This window comes from Microchirus variegatus (genome assembly GCF_963457635.1).
Source record: "Microchirus variegatus genome assembly, chromosome: 23".
NCBI classification, from domain to species: Eukaryota; Metazoa; Chordata; class Actinopteri; order Pleuronectiformes; family Soleidae; genus Microchirus; species Microchirus variegatus.
The window spans coordinates 13033349-13041842 of NC_139824.1; positions in this window are offsets into that span (position 1 = coordinate 13033349).

Sequence of the window (8494 nt, forward strand, 5' to 3'; positions counted from 1 at the left end):
AATGGAAAGAAATGCCTTTTCTGCAAGACACACTTATACACAGGTAACACAATTATAGGCTATTATTTAAACGATATAATTCTATTGCAAATCCATTTTCTAAAAGCCAATTCCCTGATTTGTCACTACACAAATAATTGTTCAATACAATTACTGATGATATCTTAATAAAACTGCAATTAAGTGGAGACAAATTGTGATCATGTTTGCCATATTTAGGTAATAATACAATGCATGTTGATAGTAAACATAATAAGTTATCATACAATTATCAACTACTGCTTTTGATTCTGTCTTTTACAATGTAGTAATACAATAGAAACACATAAAATGGTGTAATGTGGTAAGAACAAACTATTTTCATTAGTACATTTAAATCTGAAAAAGCCTTTTAATAAATAGTATTCTACATTATTTTTACCAAGAGCATCTCACTTACTGTGACTCCACATACATCCCTTAAAAGTGGGGAAAACCTCAAACAAGATCCTTTTCAATACAGTTTAAAATAAAAGAAATGTTTCTATCAACCTGTTTCACACTATAGAGCAACAAATAAAAATCGGGCAAACAAATAAAACTCACCTGTATAGAAAGGACGAGCGCCTGTTCTCATGTCTGCGTCACACTGCAGGTCCATCAACCTTGCTTTTGCACAGAGATGAAAGAGGTGGGAAGTGGGCTGTAATAAACCCACGCTACAGGACTCGCAGTACAAAAGAAAGAAACGTCTGCTGCCTCCCATACCAACACAGCTCAACTCAAAAACAATGATTTAAATAATGACATTCATGACTTTTACTTCTTTATATGTTGAAATCACTTTGAAAGCTGTGCATTTGTGCAGGAGTGTATGGGAATTAATATTGATAGAAAGTGCAATGTATGTTTGACAGCTGACAGCTGTAAATGTCTTTTAAATAATAATAATCAAGTGGAACTAAACTACCTTTGGTTCCTTTGTTTCTGCCGACGTAAACTCAGGTTACGAGGTTGTAGAAAACATGCATATTTTTATCATTTAAAATATATTCACATACTGCGGGTGCAGCTACACATTGTGCATATTTCAGGCACAAATCAAAATCCCTTTCATGTGTCACAGTGTTCAGTGGAGCACCACTTGCTTGGATACCTTGGGCCTCAGCCAGTGACAGATGCATCTCAAGTGTGGTGGATGTGCTCTAATTAAACATGGGGGATTTTTAATAAGGGGGGGGGGGGGGGGGCACATTGGTTAAAAAAAAACCTGTGTTTTTTCAGACCAACCATTCAAATGTGTGATGAGAGTGAGTAGAGGTTGGTCCTATCTCATATGATTACACATTTAATTATCAGCAGTGCAATACTGACTAGAGGCACTACACATAATACTCGTTGTTTTTTATTCTGGAATGAATTTGCAAGCCTTCGCCCTTGAATTTATGTTCACACAAAATGATGTTTTAAAAGCAGTGTAATGCTGTGTCCATATGTATTTACATGGAAAGCCTTCATTTTCTCAAGATTAACAAACAAACAAACAAACACAATTCAATACTGGTCCATCTGATGCTCCTTAAAGAAATAGCCACTTGAGTCTTTAAGTGTTTTGAAATTACAGATGGTTTATGATATTGTTTTTTTTACTTCCATTCTTAAAAACTAGTGCAGTGATTTTTCAGTTATGGTAATGACATGATAAGGAAACGTAAAGGCTAACATAATACAAACACTGTGCAACCTCATTAGGCACAACGCGAATGTTTTCTTTTTCGATTAGCATTAGCGTGGCTAGCTGTTGTGACTGTCAGCCACGCCAGTGGAGGTTGCACAGTGTTTGTATTGTGTTAGCACTACGCTAACGCTAATCGTAGCCTCGCTAGCTTACCTTTGGAAACAGGTTAGCCGCAAAGTAGTAGCATGCTAATGCAAAAATAAATATGTGCTTGTGTATTGGTGAATGGACACTTCGATGTTTTGCAGTGAACCGTGTGAAAATGTCTCACCCACCGTGAGGAAGGCCTCTTCACTCCCAACTCCCCACTCCAGACAGCGCAGCTGCTGCTGATGAGCCGCTGTCTGCCTGGTGTAGCATGATAAATCAGTTCCAGACGCAACCTGCTGGAACTGGCTTCAAAGCTGCAAGATATGTGGGCACTGATTTTGTTGAGAGTAGACCTGTAAATATGAATCCCAAACCGGATTGAATATAGGATATGTATTTTTGTGAGAGTACAGCTGACCAATTCAGTCAATCAATCTCCACATCAGCACATAAAATTCCAATTAAAGTCCAGCAGTTTTGCTTCTGAATTCTCTTTTGTTACTAGAACTTAGCTCTAAAGCATCTAATGAAGGGACAGGCTGCGTTTGGTTTGGCACAGTTTATTCAGTTAAACCTACAAAGGGATTACAGATTTCAGATTATATCAGGGGCAAAGAATACAGTGATCTGAAACATCCTCATGTCAATGCAGCCCTCTTCTGGTGTATTTTTCCCATTGCATGTACAATGCCAGAGCATGACAGCTCATTTTTATCAACTGTACACTAAACATTAATATAATTTATGCAACATGCATATGCATGCATGCATGTGCAAACCACTAAAATCAGGCAGTATTTTATTCAGATTAATAAAACCCCAAACCCTTCACACAATCTTCATGACTGAAATGAACTTGAAACACAAAAACATCTATAAACATGTTTTTTTTTGTTTTGTTTTTTTACTCAGATGCCAGATATATACAAATGTAGTACACATTCAACTAACTATGATTTGTATGGGGTTGAGACCAATCTAGAGGTCACTTTTCATGCAGTGGTGAAGAGACAGTTTCTGGTTTCCAATATGGGTATCATCACCATTCTTTTCTGGAGAAAATAATTGTCAGAATGAGGTAGAGTGTTCGTTTATGTGCACACACCTGGATGTATTTCTTTGTAAGGTTCCCAATTGAACAAGGCCTTGTTTTCCTTCTCATAGTAACATTGATTGTTGATGCTAATGTTTATCTATTTGCTTAAATTCCTTTTAACTTTGCAATGGTCATAACCTTTGCTGACAATTAACAGATTCACCCTGAATCTCTTCTTTGACCCTTTAAGGAAAAATTACATTTTATAAATGAAGAAGTTGAAAACCAGAAAGGTCACGTTAAAGGTAAGCGTGTAATTATTTGGTAATCAACACTTATACACAACTAAAGTATTAACATCCAGAAGAAAAAAAAAGACATCCAGTATTCTGTTACTGTTTTAGAGATCATCTGTTGATGTTCATTAGTACATTTTCCAGTATGATGTGGTATGCTCAAATCTACGGAAGAGGATTAGGGCCACATATAAAAATGAAAAGAAAAGAAAAAAAAAAAAAAAACATGAATTCTGCTTTTTTATTGGTTGTTCACATGTGGTCCTAATACTCTTCTGTACAAATCTATCTATATCTATAAATGACCTTGAAAAAGTGATGAAGATCTGGACCCATGTGTGTGTAGTCAGTTTACAGTTATGTTACTTTCAAATAAATACTTTGTACAATAATTGAATGGCAACTGCAAAAGGGACGCTTTTTTGTCATTGTTAATCCAAAAATTAGTACCTTAAATAAAATGGAATCCAAACACAAAATATGCCCTTAATCTATGACACAGAGTACATGTCTTTTTACCACATCACATTGCATTGGTAAATGTCATAATGTGTACTTATGTGGTCTTTTATTGTTTTATTCATTGGCATTTTAACAACACTTATTCCACATTTAGACCATAGCGCTGGTTTTACAAGTTCATTCTCAGTGTATCTACTGTACCTCTGATACAGGCTAGAAGTCAAAGAGCATCTGCTTCACAGCAAGCAATGTCAGTACAATGAAAGCCAGTGAGCCCATGGAGGGCAGAGGTGGACTGCCTGATGTGGCTGAAATAGGAGAGTAAGTCAGGATTAAAAGTAAATCCTAACAGTTAATGTGTAACTTCGAAGAATTCCTTCAAACTGTGACTTACTTGCAAAAAAGGTGCCCGATACCAGATCCAGGGCGGTAGAGTTTTCCAGTTCTTTGGCGAACAGTATAGTTGCATTAAGTGATGAAGGAACCGAGCTTTGGTTCACGAACACAGCAGTGGCGTCGACGATCACCGATCCATTACTACAATGGCAGAGAAAACAATAGATCATGAAGGAAAAGTGGGTGGAACGTGTTGCAGAAATGAGTCAACGATTGAAAAATTTATTTCTTACCTGAATGAGTTAACGCGGGAGCGTTTGTACAATGGTCCATACAGCTTGTTACCTGCCTTGTTGAGCTAGGAAAAAAATATATATTTTCAATACACAACCTCACCCAGTTACCGAATTTTTAGTTTCACCCAAGTCAAGGTGTGAATTAGGGTTGTTGGGGACACTTGCTACTGCAATGAGGACATTAAGGACATTTAGGGTTCAACATACTGTATAATGTAGTGGTGTGTAGTAAAGCAAAATTTGGTACTGATTGGATACCAAGTAAATACATCCCCGATACCAAGTACTGATACCAGTACTTTTCAATAAAGCATTTATTACCTCCATGTAGGGGAAAGCAATATGTCATGTTTTATTTCAAACTGGTCATCAGATATAGCATACTGATGATGACCAATTTGCCTCGTAAAACATGACACACTGGACATTACAATACTAGGAGTACACTGTGAGCCGCCATGGCTGGGATCGATTTGTGAGTGGCCAATTAACCCAATCGCTTGGGAGCAGTGGGGATGGGTACCTTCACTTTCTTTTAACAGATGAGCTACTTTGTTTGCAGTTTGATGAACTTACCTCTGTGACCACTAGCGTTGACAAGGATTGATACCCTGCCGAGGACGAGTTAGCGAGATCTGATGAATATGTTCGATTAAGATGGAATGTAAGGGACAGTATTCCTTCGCCGGAAGACGGTAGATCCGTTGATGGAGCTGTGGTGGTTGTCGTAGTTGTCGCAGTTGTCGTAGTGGTGGCAGTTGTCGTAGTACTTGTTGGAACAGTTGTTGTAGAAGTTGTCGTCGTAATGGTGGTAGTTGTTGCAGGAGATGGAGTCACTGTAGCTGAAAATTCATTAAATCATCAAACTACAAAGAAAACTGTTGTTGCTAAAGTCTGATATGCTTTTGAGGTTGAGTCGGAGAGGTCTGAACAATATGTTTGATTAAGACTGAAAGTAAGGGTCATTGTTCGCTCACTGGGTGTGGGAGAATCAGTATATAGTATAGTATAGTATAGTTTCAGTAGGGAGGACCATAACACATTAGTTATTGTTTGGAAGATTCAATTGGCTGCAAGTACACTAAATATCAGTTGGTACTAAAGTTAACATTTATCATAAAAAACAAGGCAAATTAAAAGCATGTGTTTATGATATTGTTATATTGCATTAAAATGAACCAAATCTTTGCTCGCTGACTTGAATGAAGTAGTTGTAACATTGTCAAAGCAATACCTGGAGGTGACATGCTGGAGGCTGGTAGCGAGGGTGGATTTGGAGGCAGAGAGGTCACATCGACTGGTAGTGAGGGTGGAAGTGGAGGTAGAGTGGTCACATCTACCGGTAGCGAGGGTGGAAGTGGAGGTAGAGTGGTCATATCGACCGGTAGTGAGGGTGGAAGTGGAGGTAGAGTGGTCACATCTACCGGTAGCGAGGGTGGAAGTGGAGGTAGAGTGGTCACATCTACCGGTAGCGAGGGTGGAAGTGGAGGTAGAGTGGTCACATCTACCGGTAGCGAGGGTGGAAGTGGAGGTAGAGTGGTCACATCTACCGGTAGCGAGGGTGGAAGTGGAGGTAGAGTGGTCACATCTACCGGTAGCGAGGGTGGAAGTGGAGGTAGAGTGGTCACATCGACTGGTAGTGAGGCTGGATTGAAGGGTTGAGAGGTCGCATCGAATGCTGGTGAAGGTGAACTGTATGGAGCATCTGTGTCGTATGATAATCTTCAATTAGTATACAATAAAGACATTTTGTCGGGAAACATTGGCAAACATCTTGTGTGTGTGTGTCAGCTGCAGAGAAAAAAATTGGAAACATGGGCTTGGGAAGTTGTTTCTTTATTACTTACTGTGCCATAAAATAAAATTAACATTGGACTGGAAGTGCATTGAATATATTATGAATTACTGTGAGCAAACTTACATACATATACAGTTAAACAACTGGATTCGTTAATGTATCAATACACTGAAACCACTGGAACATTGCTTAAAATGTTAACCCTTAAAGACATTGTGTATTTTACCTGCTGTTGCTGTTATTTCCACTAGACCTAGAAAGACAAAAATACACATTATGTCCAATTCAAAGTTATTATAAATATAACAAAACAATAAATACATCTCCCATATCCAACCCTTGTGTGTTACATGTGTAAGCACATGTGTGAACAAATACCTGCTAGTAGAAGAAGCATGCAGGGATCCATCCTCCTATATCTGGTATCTGTGAAATATGGCAAGTTATGAATATGCAGTATATTTTAATTTGTTTTATGTTAGGAAAATTGGTGTAATTCAAATAAACATTGCCAGTCCAGTCAATTTATATAGGTGAGGTTTCTAAATACAGGTCAATAATATAGTATAACGTATAACAGTAACAACCAATTCAAAAGTTAGGCTGATTTAACTCTTAAAATATGTTCAACCAAAAGGACACAGGCAAAACTGATTTTGAAATTAATTCTGACACAAAAAAATGTATTAACAGAGAAAAAAAGTTAACTCTGAGTATAATCTTCTAAATGCAGTATCCAAATATTCTGGAGAAACAAGTTTGTGTCGCTTTCTTATCTGATGAAGAATGGTTGCATACCTCAGTTTGCAGTTTCGGATTCCAATCAATCCTTTAATTGCTCGCAACTGCATGTTTTCTTCTCACCAGTTCTGTGGGGATACTTGTCTACTGTATCTTTTGTGGGTTCAGTTCATATAGTTATCATATGGAACCAGTATCAATTTCTCTAAATAGCGTGTGTATCAACCATTCAATCTGAATGATATTGAGTGAGAAGCGATCTATATTATTTTATCATTGTTAAGAATGGAATGGAATTATCAGATACTGCAATTATGTTGACTCACCTTTTTATCATATAAACTAAGCTACACAAGAACGTCCATTAAACATACAGCTAACAGCTGCAATATGATGCTCCCAGATCAGCTACACACTGACAAGTCGAGAAGTGAAATCCCTCTGCTATAGTATCACAGTTTAATAACAAACATCCACTTAAGGCAGCACACACCCAGCATACAGATTGCAGAAATAATTACAATTATGGACATACATCATTTTCATACTTTAGTGCATTTTAGAGTGTGCATATATGTATTTAAATATGTGGAAAAAGTATTAATTGCAAAAATCCATACGTATATTATATTATGTGAATCTGTAGATAGACGTAGATGTTAACAATACAATGTATTTCTATTTTGTTTCGATATTTAAAAAAACTCAATTGTATATTCAGTTATAAACTAATGCCAGTATTAGCAAAAACAAAAACAAACTTGTCTTTTATGTCTTACCTCAAATTGATTCCCAAGTCCTTTTTTTTGTGTTAACAACAGCTGTTCAGTGGATAGTAAGAGCTTACACTGAGGTAGGAACCAGACGCCTTAACTTCTCGACTCAAGAAATGGAAGTGGAGAGTTGTCAGTGACAGATGTTTTTGTCCGAGACAAGAAATTCTGGCTTTATCAACCACCTGACAGAAGTTGTGGGACTTGTTTTGCTGCACATCATTTTGTTTGGTGGGTGTGGGGTGGGGGGGGGGGGGTCATGACTCTGACGAGGGTGCAGTTTGAGTAATGTTAGTAGACATCCTTGCAATTTCAAACATACGTGCATAATGTGTCACATAATATTCTCTCCCTGTAACAAAGTGTACATTAGTGCGTGTGTGTGTCATTTTGGCAACCTGGACAGCTGAAAAACACAGAGACATTTTCTAGGGGAAAAAGTGCTACAATAGCTAGATATAAGATATAAACAACAAAGAGGCAAAGAGTTTACAGAAAGAGAGAAAAATATGCTTGACAGGAATGACTGATTGATTGAAGTGCCTTTTATTGTGACACTCAGCATTGAGTAAGTCAACACACTCGGTAACAATAGAAGAGGAATTAACAGGAACAGTGAGATCAACATCTGAGTAATGCATCGACAGGAGGCCAAGAACCAAATCTAGGAGCCTGGGGCAGATCATGGAGAAATGCTATAAATCCCTGAGAACCAACAAAGTTCTTGACATCTCACCTGACATCTTAAAATGGCAATTTAAAACGTATACATTGAACAAGGTAACCTAATGTTCTTCTTTTCTTCTCTTTGAGATACGACGTACTCATAGGTAAGCATTGCAAAAAAGGACAGGAATTCAAATAATCTCAACACAGAATCAAGCTTGCCCACATTCTGAAGAGACAAGTTTGGGCTACTGGATGAGTTAGAGGGCTTTTAAATATTCCA